At 40.0% G+C, this 24,607-nt stretch overlaps 1 protein-coding gene across 1 annotated transcript in view; it reads right to left on the minus strand.

The window, feature by feature from the left end:
* Positions 1–24,607, minus strand: part of LOC145980355 (uncharacterized) — a 52,810-nt gene that overhangs the window by 22,801 nt on the left and 5,402 nt on the right. The gene's annotated exons all lie outside the window — the stretch shown is intronic.

The raw sequence follows: 24,607 nt of genomic DNA on the forward strand, positions 1-24,607 counted from the left end.
ACCACGTTAGTGAGCAGCTGTGTTGATTTACGTGGAACGTGTTTCGTTTACCCCTCCAGGTTTTTGTGTATAACATTGCATTTCACGATGAGTATTCAAGATGAACAGCGACATGCCATAAAATTTTGTTGGCGTTTAGGGAGAAGTGCTGCGGGAAAATATGCAATGTTTCAACAGGCATATGCCGATCAAGACAGACTGAGTAGAGCCACAGTATTACCAAGGAGTCATGAGACTCTGCGCCAGCACGTAGCAAAAAAGAGGCCGCATTTGAAGAACTCCTTCATATTGCACCACGATAACGCACGCCCGCATACTGCGCGGGCTTTTCAGGATTACGCGACGAAGAGAAAAATAGACATTTTCCCGCATCCAGCATACAGCCTGGACCTTGCACCCTGCGACTTTTGGCTATTTCCACTTTTAAAGGCCTCTTTACGTGGTCGTCATTTCATGACGAACAAAGAAGTGATCACCGCAGCGCAAGTTTTCTTCAGTTCGCTACCTGACGACGAATTTTCAAAGACATTCACAAAGTGGCAGGAGCGTATGGACGCTTGCTTAGCTGTCAATGGTGCCTATTTTGAAAAAGATGTACGTCTACTTGATATGGCTGATTCTGAATAAACATTTTGTGGTTCGTAATTTTTTTGTTTCATTTTAATGATTCTTGGAGGGGCCCATGTACATGCTTGTCTTTTAACTGCTACGCAGTCACGACCTTTTGACCTATTGCGCTCATTTTGGTCTCAATCGGCAGCTAATGAACCAAATTTTCACCCTAGTACATTTGCTAGCCAATGGAGGTCTCTTTTTTCCTATACAGGAATTAGTCTCACCTTCTCTGCGACAGCCTTTGTACACCATTTTAACATTATCTCTAGATACATATTAAATGCGACTGTTCACCCTGTTCGCCATTCATGTTTTTTTAGAAGGTCGTGTTTCGTATTCTGCAGTATGTTGAACCAAAAGAAGAAAAAATAGGAAAATCAATATATTTTTAATGAAAGGGACCCGAGAGAATATGTGCGTTATTTTGTTTGTTCATTCGTCAGTTTCAGCTAAACATCAAAGAGAGAGGGGTAGATAGGGACAATCACCCCTAAAAACATCTAAAATTGACAAAAGACGCCACTTAACATAAGGCCGATTATCCCCTTTCCTGTCTGACACACAAAGAAAACGATCACCAGTTCCCTTTGACACACGAAAAGTCAATTTCGACTTTTTTGATATCTAAATGTAACTTTGAATGACAGCTAGTTTACCCCCCCTCCATAACAGAGAGATAGTTGTCATCCAGCCAGTGTGACTAGGTTTTCACGATCAAAGCGCTATTTTGTATTTTGGGCCATCATTTCGACCACATTATATCATTCAACTTACACACTAGCTGCTAAAATCCCTGTCTAAACACAAAGTTAAATAAACGCAACAATTCGTAAAGGTAGTGGAGTTTTGAAACTGTTTTAGCCATGCATAGCCCGCTGCGAGCCATGTGACATCTTTCCTTTCCTTCCCTCGACTTGAAGGCGATGAATCACACCCCAAGTACAGCGCCTTGAATAACGTAGTGTGGAAAACGACCCAAGAAACTAGTTCCCCAGACGGATGACAAACATAGATGGCAGTGCGATCGGACCAGGTGCTAATTTTGTTATGAAAGTAATGCGGCTTAAGCCCCTATCACACGGAACTAGATTTCTAGTAGGAATGCTCTAGTTGATGCTGGACTGACTACCCATTTGCTAGTTTTCGCCTCACACGGTACTTGTTATACCGTACTTGTCGATAGTCTTTCGTTTCCATAATGGCGGCCGCGCGAGATGTAAACAACGTATCACTTCACACTTTTAAAATACGATAACTATCCAAACGAGAGGAATATCTCATCGCATTAAATGGTTTTAGGTAGAGAAGAACGGCGCTGATAAAATACGTACTTTACAACGTTTACTATACACGTATGGAAGAATATTTTAGCTTTTTCAATTGTAAACTTGCCTTTCGTGTTGTATGCACTCGGAAGCCACAGACAAAAAAAGGCTACTTTACAAACTCACAGAATATCTTCACATGGCCAAACTTTGCTCTGATTGGCTGTTCCACAGAATCTAGTCGAAGAAGTTAGTAGCAATTAGAACATGTCCTATTCCTCAAAACCAGTCAAGCAGTCAGCCAGGCGGCCATGATTACTACCCAGAAAGTTAGTTCATCGCCAACTAACTAGAAATCCAGTTCCGTGTTATAGGGGCTTTAGTTAGTTTTTGGAATATATTGTGTAGATTTGTTTGTCTAGAAAGGCGGTAAGTGAATTGATGGAAACAGTTATATTTGTGGAGTGATTTGCAGTCACGAAATGGCATTAATTTGGAAAGAAAAGTAAAATAAAATTAATAAATAAATAGCATGCGTAACACAAGAAGAAACATCGCAAAGTGATTCCGGACGTCAGGTGTTGGATTGTGCACTAGAGTTTTATTTTTCTATGTTATTAGAATATAAATAGTATCCTGAGAGATATTTCATACCGAGGCGACAAACCACAAGTGTCGCTTGGAAGCGAGCAGTCTGTAATCAATGCAGCCTTTCGAACCGTAGGGACACAAGCTCTGACTGCACCGTTTCCTCAAGCGACACGCGACAAACGATATGAGTATTTCACACCAAAGCGACACGGGTCCTTCGGTCCAAGGCAACTTTCATACCGAAACGACACATGTTGCTTGGAAACGAGCCAATCAAGAGCAACATTTCACATCGTAGCGGCATGACGGGAAGCACAGGCCAGCGTTCGGTTGGTGAAATCCTCAAGCGATAAGTGCCGCGTGCCCCTTGTCGCTTTGGTGTGCAATCTCCCTAAAGCAAGACACTCATTGCATCGCGCATGCGCGAACAACAAACCACGGCAACATGTTGCAAGCTATTGAGGAAATGGCCCAGTTTGAGCGACGCACAAGCGACAAAGCGACACGTGTGGCTTATCGTGTCGCCTAGATCTGTTGTTGTAATGTGCGGTTTGTCGTGTCGCCTACCTGTTGTTCGCACAATTAGCAGGGAACGCTTGCCAATAGTCTGAAGGCACCATGTCGCTTGTCACTTAGTTGGGAACTCCCCCTGTAGCGCGTCGCTTCGGTCTGAGCACCCTTCCTTTAAGGAGCTTTCCGACCGAAGTAACAAGTAGCACGCGAATACGCCATATGAACGTGTCGTTTGCTGTTTGGACCCTCATGTGCAATGAATGCTATTTTACAGTCTGGAAGTGTGTGTCACTAGTGTGACAGTGTGAACATCCCGTGTCGCTTGTCCCATTGGTTTGAAAGTTTCCTTACACTCATGTCGATGGCACTAAGAAAGTTTTGTGGGGTTCCCCTTGTCGTGTCATGCAATCATCATCATCATCATCTCCGCGATTAGTTTAAAGCGGAAGAAAAGATACAGTAAATATAAAAAATACAAATTCTTCAGTGTGTATATCTTTAAAAGAAATGATGATGATGATAATAATAATAATGAACATGCACAAAAATTTAGTTGCCAAGAGCATTCTACGCGTATTTTTTCTCCCGTATTATTAACGAAAGTATGACGATAACAGGACGTGGTCGACTATCTAGAATATTCGTTAATATCTTCGCGACCACTGTACCAAATATCATAGCAATTATCACATTCATAGAAATGCTTCATGTAAAAGAATCAGACGTTGCAGCGAAAACTCCATTTACTTCCATTATAAGCAGACGAATACCAAGCACCGGGTCCAACACCAGCGACTCTAGCGGATCATTTTCGAGTGGAACCAGCCAGAGAGCGAAGAACCGTGCCGTTTTCCACACTACGTTATTCAAGGCGCTGTACCCCAAGGTAGTGATTCAGTATTGCCAACCGCGGATATTAGTCACCACGCTCGGAACCTTGGGTCTGCGGTAGTATATATTTTTTTCGAAAATTTCTGTACTTTCATGAAACGTTATGATACGCAAATTCTGAACAATAACATCTGTTTAGAATTCCTTGATCACTGATGTTAATCTTCGTATGATTTTCTTGCGGTATTTTATAGATATCTGTGATAGAAAATATGCTAACGATCCCACGAAAATGTTACTGACGTGTATCTAAACAACAGGCAAAGCTAACCACACGATCGATAAGTTACCTGAATGCTCTGGGTAGAATTGTAAACAGATGCGAATTTTTCATAATTTGGAATATCGAATCTGTTGGCCTCCCCGATGGCGCAGTGGAAGCGTCGTCGCCTTGATCAAGGGGTCCCGGGTTCGATACCCGGTGGAGGCACATAGTGGTCCCGATTAGCCTTACTGTGCATAAAGTGAACTTAAAACACCAACTCAATCAATCAATCAATCGAATCTGTTTTTCGAAAAGATATAAATTATCGAATAAGTGTATGCTGCTGCAGGCCCAAAATATCACTCATCCTTATCGTCGCGATTAGCCAAAAGTGGCAGAAAAGCAACGCTAAATAACAAAAATCGAAATGTATTTAGAGCTGAGACCAAAATTACAAGAAACTCGTTCATGGTTATTTCAAAAATAAAATTAATGTGACAAAAACGGTGAGAGGAGGTAAAGTTTGAACGTAATAAATTTGTATAATTACTTTTTCTTACTCAGCCTGATGGCTCAAATCGAATTGGGGGATGTATTTATTTTGTTATCCATTCCTTGAATATTAAATTGTAGTGGTAGCGTGGTCGCCTTGTAATCAAAGGTTCCCGGATTCGATACCCGGTGGAGGCACATAATGGTTCGGACCCCACCTTAACTGTAGGTCCAGTCCCGAATAGCATGATATGGACTTAAAACACCAACTCAATCAATCTTACTAAGTGCGATATTCCTAAACTTGTTGTCGTTTTGTATTTTTTTAGATCCTTTTGTAGTGATTTTGATAATCAGGTGTTTGGCAATACTGTATACGAATCCGTAGTCGACTTGTCTGGCCTATCAGTACATAACATAGACAAACTCAAGCCCTTGTCCGTGTGCAGGTGGCAGTGAGCAAAATGTGCCAGAGCTGAAGTGTGCCTCAAAAGTTACTCACGTCAGTGTTCAAAAGGATAACGTGTTACTGTTGCATGCTCTTTACCACGGACGTTTATTTTGTGGACAAAATGACATAGTGTAGTGCTGGGTTTAGTTGTAGTTTAGTCACGATGCGACTTAGAACTGCATAGCAATTCGATAGGGGAGGAAAAGTGTCAAAACTTTCCAGTGACGAGTAGCGGAATTAAACGAAGCAATCTACCCCGCTTCAAGAAGGTAAGTTAATCTATTCAACACGGAAGCATTTGAACTTGCTGCTGTGTTAATTAGAGTGCCACACACGTAAATTTGCCGTTGCGTAGAAACGAATTTTCGTTTCGTCTCCCTCTCTCTTAGCATCATGTGTTCTACCCTGCTCGAAAACCTTCGCTATTGTTGCCACATTGTCATTCCATTCCTGGACACTCGCGCAAACATCATTGAAAACAATTGAATAGCGCTCCAGCTCGCGGTTCCCACCGTTCGGTAGGGACGCTAATGTGGCAATATAGCACGGCGTAGTGCTTGCTTCTTTTATGCAGTGCATGTTCATTGGCTAGCTAGTAACTAGTGTTGCCAACTGTAATAATGAAGCACTATTTCTGTCACGGAAGGGGAAAAGGCAGGTAAAGTGGCGGTGAGTTTTGTTGGATTGGAAGCACCATATTTTTATTTTATACTAAGTATTTGACCGGTTTGACGTTGTGTGCGTGTATTGCGTGTGTGTATGTAAAAATGTGTGTTTGCTAATGAACGTTAAATTCCATAATGCCTCCAGTTCTGTCGAAGTTGAAATCAAAAACCTTGCATAGCCAAGCTCGGGAAATTCTAAGCAACGTGCACGAGTTCATGAAGGAGGAAGCCAGTCATGGTGTTAGCATCCCAATAAAGCATTTTGGCAAGAGAGCAGCGAACAGCAGCAACAAATTGTTCATATTTCATAATTTTGGAATTATTCAAAATAAATAAATTATGTGGCTCCAACATCATTTCAACTCTGGCTCCGGCACGTGTTCTTGTAGAAATTGCATCGAGGAGGCTGTCATTTTTGCTGCTTAATGCGATACATATTGTTTTCTGTGTTAAAATTGCCATGCTTTGATGGGTGACCAAGTTCATAGCAGGGCCGGCGGAATGGGAGGGCGAACCGTCCCATCGCCCAGAGCGGCAAAATTTGAAGAGAAGAAAAAAACAAGCCTATTGAAAACTGTGATTGAGCGAGATATTCTTTTGCGCTGAATAGTATTGAAATAGCATAAGAAGTCTCATTATTTATTTTATATTTTGATGTTTTAGTTAGGAATATATTGATTTTCAATTTTCCGTTGCTGCGTAATGACCGGGGGGGGGGGGTCGAAATAGAGCGGCATCTGCCGCCACCTCCCAGGGAGGCAAAATGACTAGCGCCGGCCCTGGTTCATAACAAAAGAAAAAGCCGCGCAGCTTATCGTCTAGTGGCAGTACATGTACTTGTTATTGTTGTGGAAGCCGGCATCCTTTGTAAATGTACAACAAAGGCAACCGACTGTCGCCGATCTCAGAGAGGAAATAATAATACTGCTTGAGGAAGAATAGTGTTATGGTGCAATTGTAGCGGTTTAACACGTTGGCATGTTATTATCTGCCGTTGCAGTTCCATGCCAGTGTATACGGGTTTTGGGAGTGAAAAGTTAGAACGCCACCAGTGCATTAATGCAATGAAAAATAATATATATTTTTTTTTTATTTTGTTTGAAATCACTCAAATAAGGAATCGTATGAAGAAGTCTTCTTTGCAGCATTTTTGGTAATTTTACTTATGTGTTAGTTCATATTTTGCGAATTTTTAGTCCATATGTATGTAGCTACATACAAAGCCACTTGTTAGTACATATTAATCCTAGTCCTGGTATAATGCATGACGTTTAAAACTCAACGTTAGATAGACCTGAATTCTCTAATTTTATTGTTGTACGTAACAGCTGTGCATCGGCGCACTGCAGCGATTTTTCTATCTGCTCCATTAGCAACACTGCTTCTTTAGTTGTTTCGCGCATCCCACGGCAGAATTATCTGCGCTGGACTCTACATCGTGGTTAACTATCTTCACTTGTGTTGTACGATATCGAGGTATTCCTTGTACACATGCGTAGTCTATTGAAAACGTAACTTTTATCTCAATTTTCTCTGCATTGGAAATATCTGTTTAGACGTACGTTATTTTGATACCATTGCTTGTGCCATTGTAGTATAGATTTGGTGACAAGGGGGTTTGAGGTGGGCAGAAGGGGCACTTGCCATCCTGAGATATCTGAGAAAAGTTCGTGTAATTCGAATGATGAAATTATAGCGATATTTTATTAATAATCCTTTGCGCAACAGCCCTGAAGGGCCTTGGCTTACCTTTTATTACATTACAAATAATATTGTTTTCTGTAATATGCAGGCTACATGTTGCACAATTAACTGCCATGTTCAACAAAATGACGAGAATGTTTTCACCATTCATCTTGACTTGAACGGGACTAAATTGAGAAGGCAAATTTTTATAATCTGAAAAATTCGCCATTTCCCGACCAGATCGGGAAATTTTCGGGACGGATAATCTTCGAAATTTACCGACTCGTTGAAAATCTCTAATTGTATGCATTATTCTCCCATTAAACTTAATTTCAAGAAAGTTCAAACACATATAGTGCAGAATACCAAGAATTAACCACTTTTAAATACGATCCTTTGGAATTTCTAGACTGTCCGGGAAATCATTTCCCAATGTCGGTTCGGACCTTCACAATTTACGTGTCGTCATTTTGACTTTAGTACAACGCCAAGGTATTTTCAGTTTGTTTTATGATTTATTAATAATAATAATAATAAAAGGTAAAATATAAGAACCTAACATGAAGTACAAGATGTGAAATCTTAAAATCTTACTCTGCCCCCAGAGGCGTGGCATGCATGTAGCCGGTGTTACCGCAGGTAACAGCAAAATATAAAGAATTAAAAAGTTGTTTAAATAAAATGACAATATTGTTAAATACGTTAATGAACACCGTTGCCGTCGAGTAGATATTGCCTAGGACATTTTTTCTGCAGCCGACAGAAGCGAAGAGGGAGGCCGTTCCGCTACCCTGAAGAGACAACAAGGGAGAAGAGGGCGCCAATGCAAGGAAAGAGCGGGGAAGGACTTTATGGGGTTATTCATATGCCTGTTAAGGGGCCCTGTTGCCGTTCAGACCCACCGGAGCAGCCAGTGTTGTCACATCGGATTGGCAGAAAAGAGCTAAATCCCTCCTAAAATAGGAATACAATTTCTGTGAAGCAACCAGGGTAGACTGCAAAGCCAAGGCTGGATTGAACTACAGGGAGGTTATTTCAGTCGTTCACCGCCAGCGTGTCGGCCGTTCGGCAGACTCTTCATGCAACAGGTCCCGGCAAATTGCATTACAGGAAGTCCGTAACAGAAACCGCTTGTTTTCTAATGTTTCCACTTTTCACAATTACAGTTACAATTACAATTGAAATAAGCACTTAACTTGTCGCAAGGATTGCAGAAAAAAGTGCCCTCGCAATTACAAATATTTCTGGCACCTTATTTCTGACATCTAATCTTAGATTAGTCATCGCTACTTTATTCTCAGTTGTCGCGACAGCGCCTGCAGCTTATCGGGGGTTGGGTGAGTTGTCAGCCGCGAGAGGGCGCTTCATACTGCACGTGTCGGCAGTGATGCCAACCGTAGGGACATGTCCCTACGCATAGGGACTTTTCACTAAATTTCGCCCGCGTAGGAACGTAGGGACAGATTTTGCCAAATGAGGGAAAACGTAGGTACTTTTTTCAATCTTGGTAAATTACATTTTATGAATTAGTTTATCTGGATACTTTAGCGAGGAGGAGAAAAAAGAACTAACTAACAGATCTCCATCAGAATTTTGGAACATGTTATCGGTTACCAAAAACTTTCAAGGCAAGTTCCTTTTTGAAAACATTTCCACTCTCGCGAAAATAGTGCTAACATTGCCGCATTCTAACGCGGAAACGGAAAGAATATTTTCAATGTTAAGTGATACAAAAACAAAAAAGGGAAATAAAATGGGACCAAAATTGTTAAAGAATGCAGGAAATACAGCATCACCAACCAACATCTATCTCTTCACAGCAGCAGCATGTATGACTTCAAATAACATAATCAACAGTAAACGACTCAACGTTATTCATTAGGGGTGTGCGGGATCCTTTACTTTAAAAAGTCGTTAATTCTCGACGTTTTCTGCCTTGTAAGTTTCTGGAACTTATCGAAAGTTGTAAGTTTTTATTCTAGAAATGCAAAAACAATCACTTAAAGTGAAAATGACTTGTAAAATTCGAGATTTCCAGTGCTTCGGGAAATTTCGAACATTTCCCGTCCCGAAAATTTTCCGACTTGGTCGGGAAATTGCAAATTTTTCAGTCCCGAATGTCGGGATTTAAAAAAATTACCGTCCCGATCCCGTCCCGACCCAAAAAATTCTGTCCCGCACAACCCTATTATTCATTAAGGCAAGAATTTACAATACCGGACCCTTCTGTAATTTCTATGCTACGTCTTATACTCACGAAATAATTATTCGTGATGATTTATCTCAAATTAACATGTTGGGGTGAGGGGGAAAAATGTTCATTAATGTGTAGAAGTTGTAAAATAAGCTTTTCAATTCTCGCAATGATTCTCCGTATACAAGTATGGTAGCCATATTTGTTGATATGAACAAATTACAATTAGTTGCGCTGTCTACAGCGTTGCCACACTGTTGATTTCATACTTGGAGAGCATGGATTGTGTAAGAATAGCGGAAGAGAACAGTAAAAAAGTTGTTAATGTTGTACAGATTGTTAGGTGGAGTGTGCAGGAGGATGGCTGTGGGCTAATTAATAAACTTATGGATTTCAGTATATTGCCCAAAGAACGTGCTTACATGTGACAGCGACAATCACGATGTAGAAGAACTGATTTGATTACAGGTAAATTTGGCAACATTACATCAATCATAAAATTGCAGGATACGAAAATGGCGTCTTCGATGATGAACATTTGCCGTTAAAGTGCTACGAAAATAATATTTTTTATAGGTTCGTAATCACAATTACCGCAAAACCATTCAGGAATAGCCCCACTGAGCATTCTCGGTAAGGTTAGGTTAAGTTAGGTTAGGCAAGGCAAACATAGTTAAAATTTGGGCTCGAAAAAAACATGCACGGGTAGCCCAACAAACCATTGACGGATAGCCCCACGAACCATAGGTAGGGTTAGGTTAAGTTAGGATAGGCAAATGTAAATTCGCGCCTTCATTAATTGTGGAAGCACCGAGCAGAAAGATTTGGTAAGTAAATGTGTATATTTTATCTTCTGTTTTGCATGCTCATGAGGTGATGATTTTTTTAGTCGCTTTACTTGGCGTAGGGACATTTGGTCAGTTGTAGGGACATTTTGACTACGTCTGTAGGGACATTGCCGAAAAATGGTTAGCAACACTGTCGGCTACCAGACGTCAGTGTACGTTCATGTTCACTTCTGTTTGCGTTTATCAGTACGCGTGTTGCGTATACTGTGTTATTGTAATGTGCTACTCATGGCCAATGCTTTATTGTGTGTTAATTGTTATTCATTCATTACTTATGTCGTTAAACAAATATAGCCTTGAACAGAGAGTTTTTATGTACGATAATTACGTGAAAACGAATTCTTGCAAAGAAAAAGTGGTCAGGGAATTACGATAGACAGGATCTCTTGAACCTAAGAAACGCGTTGTATTGCTGTTGAAGGAAGTCATTTTCAACATCTCTTATAACACAGGAGGTTAGTGATCATCATTATTATTACTTTTAAATATCATTTTACGCTTTCGGTTTGCTTTATGCGCCGGGATGCTGTCTTCCCTTTCTGTCAACTGAGGATAAAGTAGCGATGTCTAATCTAAGATTTTCTGTCAGAAATAAGGTGCCAGAAATATTTGTATTTGGGAGGACACCTTTTCCAGCATCCGTGCGACAAGGTACGTGCTTATTTCAATTGTAATTGTAACTGTAATTGTGAAAAGTGGAAACATTACAAAACAAGCGGTTTCTGTTACGGACTTCCTGAACGCAATTTGCCGGGACCTGTTGCATGAAGAGCCCGCCGAACGGCCGACACGCTGGCGGTGAACGACTGAAATAACCTCCCTGTACAACTGAGACCAGTTAGGTAATAGACGAAAATATAGTTCCTTGGTGCGATTCGTGATTTGGACAAACCTTGCTCCAAAATACTAAGTTGGCAACAGTAGTACGTACAGCTGGGTTTCCCTCTCATGAAGGACCGGAGTTCTGTCGTCTGCTCAGTGCTCACCACACAAACGTCAAACTGACCCAAGAAAAGTGTGGTTATTCTTCTTCCCCTTCGCAGCTCATTGCAAAGAAACGGACACAGATGAAGAATTGACAAGGGTCTATCACCATCCATTGGATTTTCGTGGTAACTGTCTCATGAGTGGTAGTTCTTTCTAGAAATGATTGTGGCTAAATCACTGTGCTGATTGCAAAACAAGAACGAAATGAACAAATATCTAGCTCGAAGACAGGTTTTCTTTACCGAAGGGGGGTTGTAATAACGTCTAGCAGGCATAATTGTCGTACTGATAGCCGGTAACACTTTTTAAAAAGTCACGCCACGCCACTGTCTGCCTCCCCTGACAAAAAATTCTACGGGCGTCCTCGCTTGGTGACGTTTGCATTGCCCCACCCTTTTTTTCGCTTTTTGAGTGTGCAAGATAGGTTTTTAACTTCTGCAGGCCAAAGTTTTGGATCAGATATGCTATTTGTGGTTTCTGCGCCCTGAAACCATTTTTTTACGTTTAAAAAACATCGAAATGTAACAATAAAAAAATCGACGTAATTTTCGAGGAGATACAGTCGATCAACGGTCTTCTCCAAATACCACTCTGACAGTGGTGGCGATTAGGAATATTCCGAACTCGAACAAAGTGAACTCTAACACGCATTACTGCCAGTACACGTCTTGATTTGTCAGATCTTTTAACCAAGAATGTGAACAAAACTTATATTACTTGAATGTTGCCCGATACTACAGTAAAATGTTGTCAATAGTCTATAATACCCAGTTTGTTGGTATGCAGTTATTTTTTTACACCTCCCTTTCTTGTGCCCCCCCCCCCCCCCATTTCCGGACACCCATGCATGTGCAAATAACAGTCCTCTTAAGTTTGATGAAAATGTAATCGTGGAACTATAAAATTTTGTTAGTGTATTTTTAGAAATATTGCTTTCATTATAAAAAATTAAGTGGCCTGTTTATGTAGATAAATCACACCACTTAGCACGGAGTTATGAATTAATGGAGGTTCATTTAATCGATTGTCATGCTATCTGTTGGCAAGAGCGAAATACGGAAACTAAACTTGGCCTTACGGTCTAAGTGAAACATCAAGTTGTTGCTTGTCAATGAATGCGTCGAGTGAAGGTTCATGAACTATTCTGATCAAAGTGTTCAAAGGGGAACATTTCCTGGTAAAGTGTCAATGGTTTGTTTGCCTTCTTTGGTTATTGCAGATGTATGCCGATGTCATTGGTTAGATATCATCACTTTCTCTTACCCAAAATGTAAATCTTTCCTTCACTCTACTTCAGCGTATTAATAACACTGCGTTCTGTCCAATCTTGCTTGTAGTAATGACAGCTGGAAATCCATCGAACATATACTGGTAATGATAATTTTATCTGCGAGGGAATCCAAACATTTGACTCTCGAATTTCTATTTATCTTCTATATGACTTAGCGAATCCATCCATCGCTCTGCAGACTTCTCCATGGCACTTGACTCAAGACCCAATACTCATGAGGAGAAAGTCGAATAGGATTTCAGATGTTTGTTTAGATAATCAAAGAACGTTCAAAATCACGGTTCGAAGAATATGCGTACGATGTCCTTAGTAATTTAGGCTCAGGGTTAACCATGGGAGCTTTTATCTGGAGAGCTAAATCATTAAAGAGCGTGATTTGTGAGAGTGAATTTGAACCTGTCGTGACTAGGTTCGACAAATTTATATGAATTTTGTTTGCTCTCGATAGAAAGGGAAAACACAGGCTTTGGGATTATCTTTCGATTTCAATTCTACAGATTGTATTAGGAAAACAAAATATTTCGTGAAGTGCAGGGTCAAGGAAAAACTACTCATACAGCATTTTTTTTTCAGTTGTGGACTGAAATTCAGATCATGCAAGATGAATAACATGAAGTCACTATAGAACTTTAAATTTCTAAACATTAACATAGGAACATTCAACAAATTGGTCATGGGCGGAGTTTGAGCTTTTGCTTTGGGGGGGGGGGGCAGATTCTGGGAGAAGCGTATGATGTACCTGAGTGTTATTGAATATCCTCTAGTTATAAGGGGTCCGGAGGCCTTCCCCCGGATTTTTTTTTTTAAAAAAACAACTTAAAAACACTGAGTTTTAGGCCTTTTAGATTTGAAAATGTTGAAATAGTATATTGGTTGAAAGTTTTAAAAGAAGCAAAACAGTACGATTATTGCATTTTGCATTTCATTAATTTTTTATTGATACAATACTCGTATTACTTTTAAAAAGTTACGGTACAATAGTAAACTTCAGAAATTTTAGAAAAATTAAATTGAAGAAAAGTTCTTTTGATACCTCAGCAGTAACTGTTGACTCAACACAAAGTCATTTTACGTTTTTCTTTCTTCAAACTGTACACATCAATCAAATCGTCTAAGACCCGCTATTGCGGCGCAATTACCGCACATGCCATCATGCGAAAGTCAAGATTTTCGGTATGGCTTCATAACAAATATGTAGTAACTGAACATAATCATGTGTTACTTTTTTAGTCTTTTTTAAATTTGGGGGGGGGGGCAGGCTCCCCCTGGCTCCTCCAGAACTCCGCTTATGAAATTGGTGTTAATAATATTTACTATTTCAAGAGGCATTTCTTCGTGTTTGTTTTGTTGTGGTTCATAATGCAATTCAGAAGATATTTCGTGACTACACAGCAATTAGGACCCTGGATTCGATACTCGGTAAAGGCACATAGTGGTTCGGATTCCACTTTAAACTGTAGGTCCAGTCTAGATTAGCCTATCGTCCATAAAGTGGACTAAAAACGTAAAAACAAAACTCCAACACACCACAATTAAAATGAACTTCAGTCTGATCGTTCCCGAAATTTATTCGAATTTGTCTCGTTTTTTGCAAAGAAAAGGAAAGAGTTGATATGTTAGTAGCATTCCCACACAAATGCACAAGCATGAAAGTTCTAGGGGCGACCAGTGAAAGTGGCATGCGCCGACATGATTATGATGTCACGTTACATCCCTTCTCTCTCCCCCTCCCCTCTTCCGCATTGAATCACTTTATCAAAAGAACCGCAGTTGCGCGTAGCCTTAGACCTGTCTTTCGGTAGGCCTGTAGCCAAGGGTCAACTTCACGACCTTCGGACAGGTCAAATGAGGAAACGGTCATTTTCCTGGCTTTCTCTTTCCTTTTTCTTTGTTCCTGTGGAAGGGAACCACTTCCCGACGAGTTTCTAAAGCGACGCTCGTGGTAATTTCTAATTAGCATCCGAATCTCGAGACTAAAGCATGCGAGAGCGTGTTTACAAGGGCAAAAATGACGACGAAATCGGCAAAACAAATGAAATTAGCCTTTGTGCTGTTTGAGACACCTATCGGTCGGTATTAACGTGAACCAATATAGTGCATCTGCTACAATCAGATTGGTGGAGAATAATATTTGCTCTAATAATGAACTTGAAACTGAAAATGCAGTAGTATACGTAACAGTTCAGTTAGTTTACCCACTACAATAGTTGATTTTACCGTAACGTTGTCAGCAGTGCCATGATAAAAACAAATCGTAAAAGTAGGGGAGATGTGGCCGTAAAAATGGTATTGTGTGTTCGTTTAATCGTTAATGGGGTGCTTGGTGACCCTTTCCCTACACCCTGGACTGTATTTTGCAGACTTGCGAGGCTCTGGCGTCTGGACTTCCAACCTGTATAATCCTCTGAGGGTCTCGTGTTGTGTCGTCCCTGTATGTTCGCGATTGTCCCTTCACCCATCTGATCACCATGCATCGTCATCTTTGCGATTAACCAAAAGTGAAAAGTGAAGTAAAAAATCAATCAAATCTAGCATTTGGTCGTTAATGCCACATTTCCCCGGCGTTTTATTCCATCTAGATCAAAGAGAAAGGGCATAATTCCCTCCAGGGCACACCACTGATTTGTCAGTCTGGGATTGGTTGTTTTGGAGAGTGTGGTATGAGATCGACGATAGATGTAATAGATAAATAGTATTAGATAGACCAGTGGGGCGAACACTCCTTTCGAAACGGGGATAGTGAGAGCTAGAAAACTCCACCCACCCCTCTACATTGTAACGAACCTGAGAGTTTAAGATTTTATATTTGTAAGAAATTAAGATTTTTAAAATGTTTGTTACTTCAAATAATGTTCAAGTTGTCACAGATAATTATAGTTAGACTGATACAGTTGTAGTTGGAACTTTTATATATGTTTATAAATACGTCAAAATCTGTTCGTGTTGACGTCACTTTCTAATCTCAGCCGAGGAAGTGAACCCACCTAAATGTTCCTCACCTGACGACAGACTGACTTTGAAAAACAGGTGAAGGTGAAAAATAATAAGAACTTGGAAACGGAGAGAATTGAAGTATAGATTTTGGTTTTTCGAGTTTTCTTCTTGCCGATAAGTTGAAAGTAAACAATTAATTATGTAATTTGACTTTCGTTATATGTGAGTGAATTGCCCAACGTTAGTATTGAATGTTCTAGTGTTTTATTGGCAAGTGATTAGGAAATATAAGCGATTATAAAACTGTGTTTAACTTTGAAATGAATGTTGTGTTTTCTTTTCTACCCAGCAAGCCCTGATGAGTGATAAAAGCGTCTCATGTTCCCGACAAAAGTAGCAGCGGACTAACTTTGGAACGACTGGTGTCCAACTGGAGGACGTTGCAACATGTATGTGTATAGTCGGATTGATGGATGGCACTAAGATATCGTTTTCATACTGTGACAAAATTATTCAATAACAGCTGATCACCCATCCCTAGACAGGGATAGTAGGTGCCAGGCCCGTACCTAGATCTTTTTTATGGAGGCGCCGAAAATGCGTGCTGCGCCCATACTCAGAATTTTCTAAAGGGGGGAGGGGGTAGATCTGAATATGTGGCACAATGAGAAGATCAGAAATACTGTGAGGTTGATTGACTTGGGTTATTTTACGTTCCTTTTCTGCAAAGATTGTCTAATCGTGACGATGAGGATGAGCGATGATATGATGAAATTGATGAAAGACCACACTCACAAAGAACGAACACCTATGCCCAGGCTGGGATTCGAACCCGAAACTCAGCACTCCGCCTCGATGGTCTGAGAAATGCTGTTGGAGTATTAGATGTGACCATGGCAATATTACAGCTAGAGATAAACGTACAATTGTAGAGTTGCAATATTATGTGCAAGCTAACAGAAAAAAATTGCATTCTTTAAAAGCATGCAGGAAGCAAAAGAAAAATTAATGAAAATAGTCGGATAATTTGCCGAGCAATATTTGTGAATCCCATTGTGCAGTGAAATCCATGAGCATTACCGTGCATGTTGTCCATGACTATTTTCATTAATTTTTCTCTTACATCTTGTGTTTTTAAGCAATGGATTTTTATGTATGCTGGTGCAGAAGTTGTCAACAGCTTGTTTTAAGTTTTCTTTTAATTCTTGAAGCTCTTATTGGGCAAGTAAAGTGCACAAACATGGTGATGGACAATTTGCACGGTAATACTCATGGATCCCACTGTACCAATATCCTGCTCATTTTTAGCGACTGATTGTTTTGGGTTCACCTCTGGAACAGCTTACACCAGATGTAATCTGTAATGCAATTTGTCCCTGACCAAACGCGCAACTAGTACATGTTAACAGCACAGTTCATGGATATAAACATTCTTACAATAAATGATGTAAGCGTTAGAAAACTGGTGGAAGAGGAACTAGAAATGAATTACGTGCTTCTTTAAAGGCCACTCTTGGACATTTATCACTTTCAAGGATACAAGTTGATCCGGTTGTACGTTGAAGAGTTGTGACCCCAATTTGGGAAATGTAAATATGGCTGGCTGTGGTCAGTTTCTTGATGTTAGAACTGACCCTTTCGTAATCATGAACGTAAAAAAAATAATAAGCGAGAGGAGGAAAGGGGCAGTAAAAGGCAAGTGCCATCACCATTACGTCGTTTCGGTAGTCAGATAAATAAAAAAAAGTTAGAAGTGAAAGTGATGGATGTGAACAAGAGACTTTGCTCGCGCAAAGTTAAATATGACCGCGACAGGTAGTACAAAAGCGAGAACAGGTGTGTGCTTAAAGATTTCACTAGGGGGCGCTATTGTAGTGATGAATTAGCGACTTTTGTTCCCTCTAGCGCTGTACTCGTAAACTAAAACAGCACGGACACTGACTCATTCGAGTGTAGAGAAAGCTTTTAAAATAATTTGATAATTAGACGTCTCGTAAACTCAGATAATCGTTCAATGTCTCTGTATCCCTTTCAATGTATGGCTCTATTATGGCGTCTCACATTTGAAGCAGCATTTTACGCCGGATAATATATGTAATGCAATTTGTCCCGCATCATAGGCAGTATTTTGGCAAACCGCTGGAAGCAAGCAAACAAGCTATATTCCCCATACTAACGTTACCCTCCCAAAGAAAACAACTTCAGTTTGAAGTTATGTTCCTACAAAACCCTTACAGTAATTAACATAAATTACTGTCACTAAACGAAAATGATGTGTGAACTATTATAATTTTGGGCTGCCATTCATTTTCCGGAAAAGGAGGGGGCGCATCCTCTTCCGGACGTCCATATTTGCAGGTCTGTTTACAGCGATTGTTCCCGAGTTAAGATCATTTTGCAGGTCCAGGGTTATAGCCCCAAACTCCTTCTTCAATGCGTACTACAAATAAGTTAGTGCTTAAAGCACGAAGCCGCAATTCTACGTTTGAGTTTTGAGTTTGTCCACAGAAACTGGATCTACAGTTTAAAGTGAGAAGAACCACTGCGTAAAGTGCCTCCATAGGTATCGAACCCGATACCCTTTGATTTAAAGGCGACGACGTTACCACTACGCCATCGTAAAGACCTGTGTAGTTCTACGCAGAACTACAATTACACTTAGGAGAAATGATGTAACGGCTTCTCTACATACGTGGTCACACGGTTCAAATCCTCTTCAACTTGATTCATTCTTTTTCGCATTACTTTCGCTGACTAGAGTGCTACCAGAGTGGGAGAAACACGTAAGGTATTGAAACATCTTTTAACTTTCATTTTCCTTTGAGTTAACATAATTTCTTGCCTGTCCAGTTCCGCTTCACTTTCGATTTGTTTGGGAGTCGGACCATAGACGTCTTAATCAATGCTGGCTGAACAAAAGACAATCTCTTCGCGTGCGTTTGTCTACGTCCACTTGCACATTCTTGTCTTGAGATGCGAAATCGCATGTTTTTCGTCCCCCTTGAAGTGCATGTGAAGTGAAAGTGCATTTCGAACAATTCATGTAACTCTAATACATAATGCATTACGTTGCATGTCAAAACAGTGTGATCATTTGTCAAAAGACTTCCCCGCGGAAAATGCCACATTGTGTAGCGTAACGTATTTGCTGCTATGTAGTATTTTATCTCATTGTGTTTAGTTTGTAAAGCGACGACCTTCGTGGCGAAGTGTTTAGAGCGCGCTACGACGCCAGGGGTCCCGGGTTCGATTTTCAGCCTGCGCATGAGTGTTCGTTGTGATTGTCCCTTTATCAATTTCATCACTCATCCTAATCTTCGCGATTAGCCAAAAGTGACAAAAAAAGCGAACTAAAATAAACAAAAGCAATCAATAGTTGTAAAGCACCCCTGCACTATTTATTTCACGTCAAGAACCCATAAAACTCCATAAAATGCACTCTTGTCAAGCCTAAAAGCAGTTTTACCAATATAGTTTACAGACTTACAGTACGGTATCCGTAAACAGCAACAATTTCTCACCGCTTAACCAGCTTATGTTCCATGTTTCACCTGCTTTGGCTTTCTATGTTCGAGTATGTCGTCTCGAATATGTGCAGTTATAACACGGGTTACGAACAACACTATTTTACAGTGTAAATGCCTGTTACTTGTGGTCACCTGATATTGGACATTTTTGTCAACGTAGCGAGTGTGAAATAAAATAGTGTCATGTCATACTTGAAATATGAAACGGTGGGTGTAGCTCCCGCTACCCCTCTTTCAACGGAAGTTTCCGCCATTGGTACAGATACAGACGAATGTAAACACGCGCTATATCCCATTTTCAGCGATGTCTGTATAATGTGTGATATTAGCGGGCTTTGTCTATTCCTTGCATCAAAATAATGTTTAAGTCCTTGCATGTGATGAGTTATTCGTTGCAAAAGCTAATTCTCGAACGTCATTTGATGAGAAGTAGATTTAAATTAGTTTCTAAGATCAGTGTCATTCACAACATGTATATTCAGAAGAATAAGAAATCCACATTTTGAATCTTAACTTGCAGCGTAACTGCAAATCACACAATTCACACTCTATTATTGGGTTAGAATAGAGAGAGGGTCTTTATTTTATGCTTTGGAAAATTGCCTCTCCATTCTTCGTGAAGCGAAAATATTTCATTAAGTTTTCAGAACATGAAACTAAGTCTATAACGTTGTATAAATTACATTCGTAGACTGTGCAGGATTTTTTTTGTTTTTACTTTGAAGTATTTCCATCGCACGGTGCATGACTATATAGAGCTTGAAATACGTGCAAATTGTCCATCGCCATGTTTGTGCACTTTATTTGATCAAATAAGAGCTTCAAGAATTTCAGTACTTTCATCATTGCTTAACTTGGAACGCGCATGCAAGCGTAAAGCATGTTGTGTGCTATTTCAAATTGCTCACAAGATGGCAGCTTTGCATGATGCAGGCGAGATTTTTCTTCCTCCACGCATGTTCGGGCACGTATAAACATTCTACTTTTTGCTTTTTTGCGTTTGATCAGCATAAGTGAAATCATATAGCACAAGGTGCAATTGAATCCTCTTGGTTATTCTGTGGCGACAAACTTTCGGTATTTTTCCGAACTCAACTGTTCCCATCAACAAAGGTAAATATTTATCCTTGACAGAGCTGTATTTATCCCACCTATAAGAATATAATAATCATGGTGGAATACCAAGGGTGGCCGCATAGGGGAGGGGGCGGGGGCAAGGAAAACTTCATTTCGAATGGTGAAATTGTAGCGTGAAAACAGGTGCCATGACAGACAGCAAATTAAGTATTCTTTGTTTGATGTCTGTGCATCGTGAGAAAGTACAAAAAGACAACGAACTGTTCATCTAGATGTTTGACTACTGGATACAAGTGTGAACTTTCAATTCAATTTCAGTTTTATGATTTGTAAAGAAATAATAATGAAAGGTAAAATATTAGTTTTTATCAAGATATGAAATCTTACTCTGCCCGTCCAGTGCTCGAACTGGAAATTTCTAGCTGGAAGGGGGGGATGCTTTGCCTAGTTTGGGGAAAGATGACGAGATGCTTGAATGGATCAACGTAGAGAAAATGCAGTGGTGGGGGATGCCTATTTAAATTATCTGTTGGGCGAGATAGGACTCCCCACGTCCCGCCACCTTGAGCACTGCTGTCCCTTGAGGAAAAATCCTACGGATGCCCTTGTAAAACACGCACGTACACGCACACAATTAGTTTTATAACGGGTGGTCCAAAAGTCCCGGAACGGTCACATATCGTGAGAAATACACATCGAATCGGAAAAAGGAAAAAATACGTGTTTAATAAGTGAAAGAAAACTATTCAATGATATCACATTTTAATCCCCACCCCCGACCCCTGGGGATGGGGTGGGGGGCAACTGCGCAATTTTAAATGGAAACACCCATTTTGTATTGTAGAATCGGAAAGAGGACTTCATTCAGAGTCCAACGAGCTATCAACCATCCTCCTAGCTCAATTAGGAACGGAGATATGGCGATTTTAAGGGGGGTCTACAATATACTCTATTGAAAGGTCTTTGACGTGCAGATTCCGAATCTGCAATCGTTTTCACTCTAGCTCCATTAGGGGCAGAGCTCGCCCTTTGAAATTTTTTGGGGTTTTATGATTTTTTGCGAAAATTGAAAATCGCCATATCTCCGTTCCTAATTAAGCTAGGAGATTTTGCACACAGATTTTGATCGAACGTTGCCACTTTGATAGCTTTAAAGTCTGTGCGCAAAACTGTTTTTAGAAAAATTAGAAATAAAATAGTAAATCATACCAATTTACTCACTCAAAAGTTAGGTTAGGTTAATGACTGCAAAAACACGTGTAAGTCCACACACAAACAAAAACAACAGAAGTTGTTAATTGAGAACATTTTACATCTGACAACATCGCCTCATTTTTTGTGCGCAATCCTGTACATTGTGACAGCTTGTCAACGGCTTATCAGATACCACTGATAAAACCGGAAAAGTGTGCGCAATCCGGCTGTAGCCGTTAAAACCGTTCCTGAAAACACTTAGGATACAAGATAAAAATTAATGAAAAGAGTAATGGACAATTTGCTGAGCAATACTCCAGCCCATCCTTGGAGAAAGGAAGCCATTGGCTGAAGCGCCTTCGAACATCTCAAGCCCGCCCTTTGATGCAGAAGAGTCAAAATCTTCTTTCCGTGACTTCATATAAGTGTTTTGATAACTTACGCTGATCACGTGCCATATGTTTCTCTATTACCTCCAAGTGCGAGGGAAAGTGAACGATGAAAGTCCTCCGCCACCAATATGTGTCAAACGCCAACTTGTGTTTGAAGTTGCACCGAGATTTCACTAGACGAAACAAGCTTCCGTGCTATATTGGACAAGAAGTGCACTTCTAAGAACTTTACTGGTACTCGTGTTTCATTTTGCTTCCAACACTTTCCCTTATGAGAAGGCAAAATCAATCCTGCTAACACATTTGTTGATGCAAATTGTCATGTTAGTCTCATCAACTCTCCAAGGTGACATTTTAAGTTTGTTGTCCGCGATGACGTATTGACGACCAGGTTAATGTGTCGCTAGAATGTGAAACAATGAAACGAAAGTGTCGCAAAATGAAGATTTTAAACACTTGAACAAGAACAATCTTTAGATAAGGATGTTCGCCATAGATTATGGAAAAACGAACGTGGAAGACACTAGCGCCATCAAACGGTTAGACGGCAACTGTAAGTTACTAAACGATGGACGAGTAAGAGGTTTTTGCGATTAACCCACGGCCGACATGAAACTCATAGTGATTTACTAAATTTCATTAAATTGCACTGTATAACATATTACTTGTATTACATTTTGTGCTTATATTGTAAAATATTGAAATAAAAATCTTATTGCCCGTTTTAAACATCGGACAATAGTTTTTATTTCATGTTATATAAAATATGTACCCGTCAGAATATTCAATTTATCTGAAGGCAGAAATTTTGAATTGGTTTATTGCTTAAAGAAGAAAGCAACTTGCATCAGGAAATGCGAACGGTGTGCTCGATTTCGTGCGTTCCTGTCTGCATAGTGCAACACTAGCGCATAGATTTCGTATTCGTTCGATGGATAAATTCACCTCTACCCGTAGTTTCATCACGAAGAAAGGCAACCCATCTGCCCAACCTCTATACTTAGAATTCTAATAATCTTGAGTTTCATTTCCAAGTGCGGAATGCTTATTTATGATCTAAGGTGGTTTTATCTAGGTGGGTTAATCACGAACAATTATGACATCACGTGTACCTTAATTTTCTGTAAACAATTTTATTGAGTTAATTCCCCATAACTTACTTTGGATATACATTTGAAAGGCTTTAAAAGAGACTACAAAATTGTTTTGTGCAAATTTGATAGACTTCAATCTACTCGCAAGATAGTTGCCATTACACAAGTTCCCGCCGGATCCCCCTGTAAAAATTCCATTTTGGTTATGACCAGCTGATTTACACACACACACACACACACACACACACAAAATAAAGTATAATTCTGAAATCTCCTTGTGCTGATATCAGGAAACTGATTACGGATAGATAAATAGTACGTTGAAATATAACTCAAGCAGAGGCGTCTCCTGAACGCATGCGTCAGTTGTGGGAAAAAGGACAGCTTGCTCTGCGACGACATTAATGAGAATTTCTACATTCTAATTTCTTCATATAGGAGAGGTATTTATTTTACACGAGAGCGCTCAACTAAGCTTATATTACATTTCTTGGATCTGAAGTGAAAGAAAGTAATAATTCTTTTCCCACAATTGACGCATGCGTCACTTCAGATCCAAGAAATGTAACATAAGCTTAGTTGAGCGCTCTCGTGTAAAATAAATACCTCTCCTATATGAAGAAATTAGAATGTAGAAATTCTCATTAATGTCGTCGCAGAGCAAGCTGTCCTTTTTGCCACAATTGACGCATGCGCAGCATTCACCGCATGCGTTCAGGAGACGCCTCTGAACTCAAGTCTAGTAACATCATAGAAAACTCGCGAATCTGCCAAACAGTGTGTGAATTACTGTTTGCTTTAGTTAAAAGGTTCGTATGCCAGGCATTAATTGATTGATTTGTGTGTGAACAATAAATGTGTGCGAATACATACGTGTGTGCAATTCGGATCCCATTTTAAACTGTAGGTCCAGTCCTGGTTAGCCTATCTGTGGATTTAATACAAAAGCTCAAACTCCTGGAGTAACTGAAAAAGGGTTACTGAGTTACGAGTGGATCACCTAAACCAGTCAATCTAAGCAGCAAAACTCCCCTTAAGGCAGGCAACCCAGATAACACACTGTGCGAACGTAACCAGGGTTTAAAATAAATTCAATTCCGGTCCAGGTGAGAAAATCAGCAAGCGTAAATGGGTTCTGGACCGTAAAGAACCTTTTTATCTCTAAAAGTATTTCAATTCGGTCCAGAAACCTTTTTTTTCGGACCAATTTGTATACGGTCCAGGAACATTTCTTTCCTGATGAATTTAAATACGATCCAGGAATCTTTTTTAATGAAACAATACGCAACTTGTACCGAAATGAAATTGTTGCGAGAAAAAAGGTTCCGGTCCTGGAGCGAAACCCACAACAATTTATGGATTCCTGGACCTTTTAACAACCCTGAACGTAACCACTTTCCTTTTTTCTAATTGTACTTGTATTTTCGTTGCTTTCCATCCCTGTCACAATCAAGATGAATGGAAGAAACAAACAGAAATGAACCACCCATGCCTCTCCCAAGATTCGAACCTAGAATCTCCGTCTGCGTAGCAAGCTACGGTGACCACTCCGCCACGCAGGATGGCTGCAAACATAACCATTTCAATGTACCCTTTCCTAATCTGAAATTACTCCGAATCTCCACAACAAGATCTATCGACGTGAAACTGACCTACGTTGATATTGTGAGAACATATTACTTTTCCTGATCTATT

Source organism: Lepisma saccharinum, chromosome 27 (genome assembly GCF_977018435.1).
Source record: "Lepisma saccharinum chromosome 27, izLepSacc3.1, whole genome shotgun sequence".
In the NCBI taxonomy this organism is placed as follows: domain Eukaryota; kingdom Metazoa; phylum Arthropoda; class Insecta; order Zygentoma; family Lepismatidae; genus Lepisma; species Lepisma saccharinum.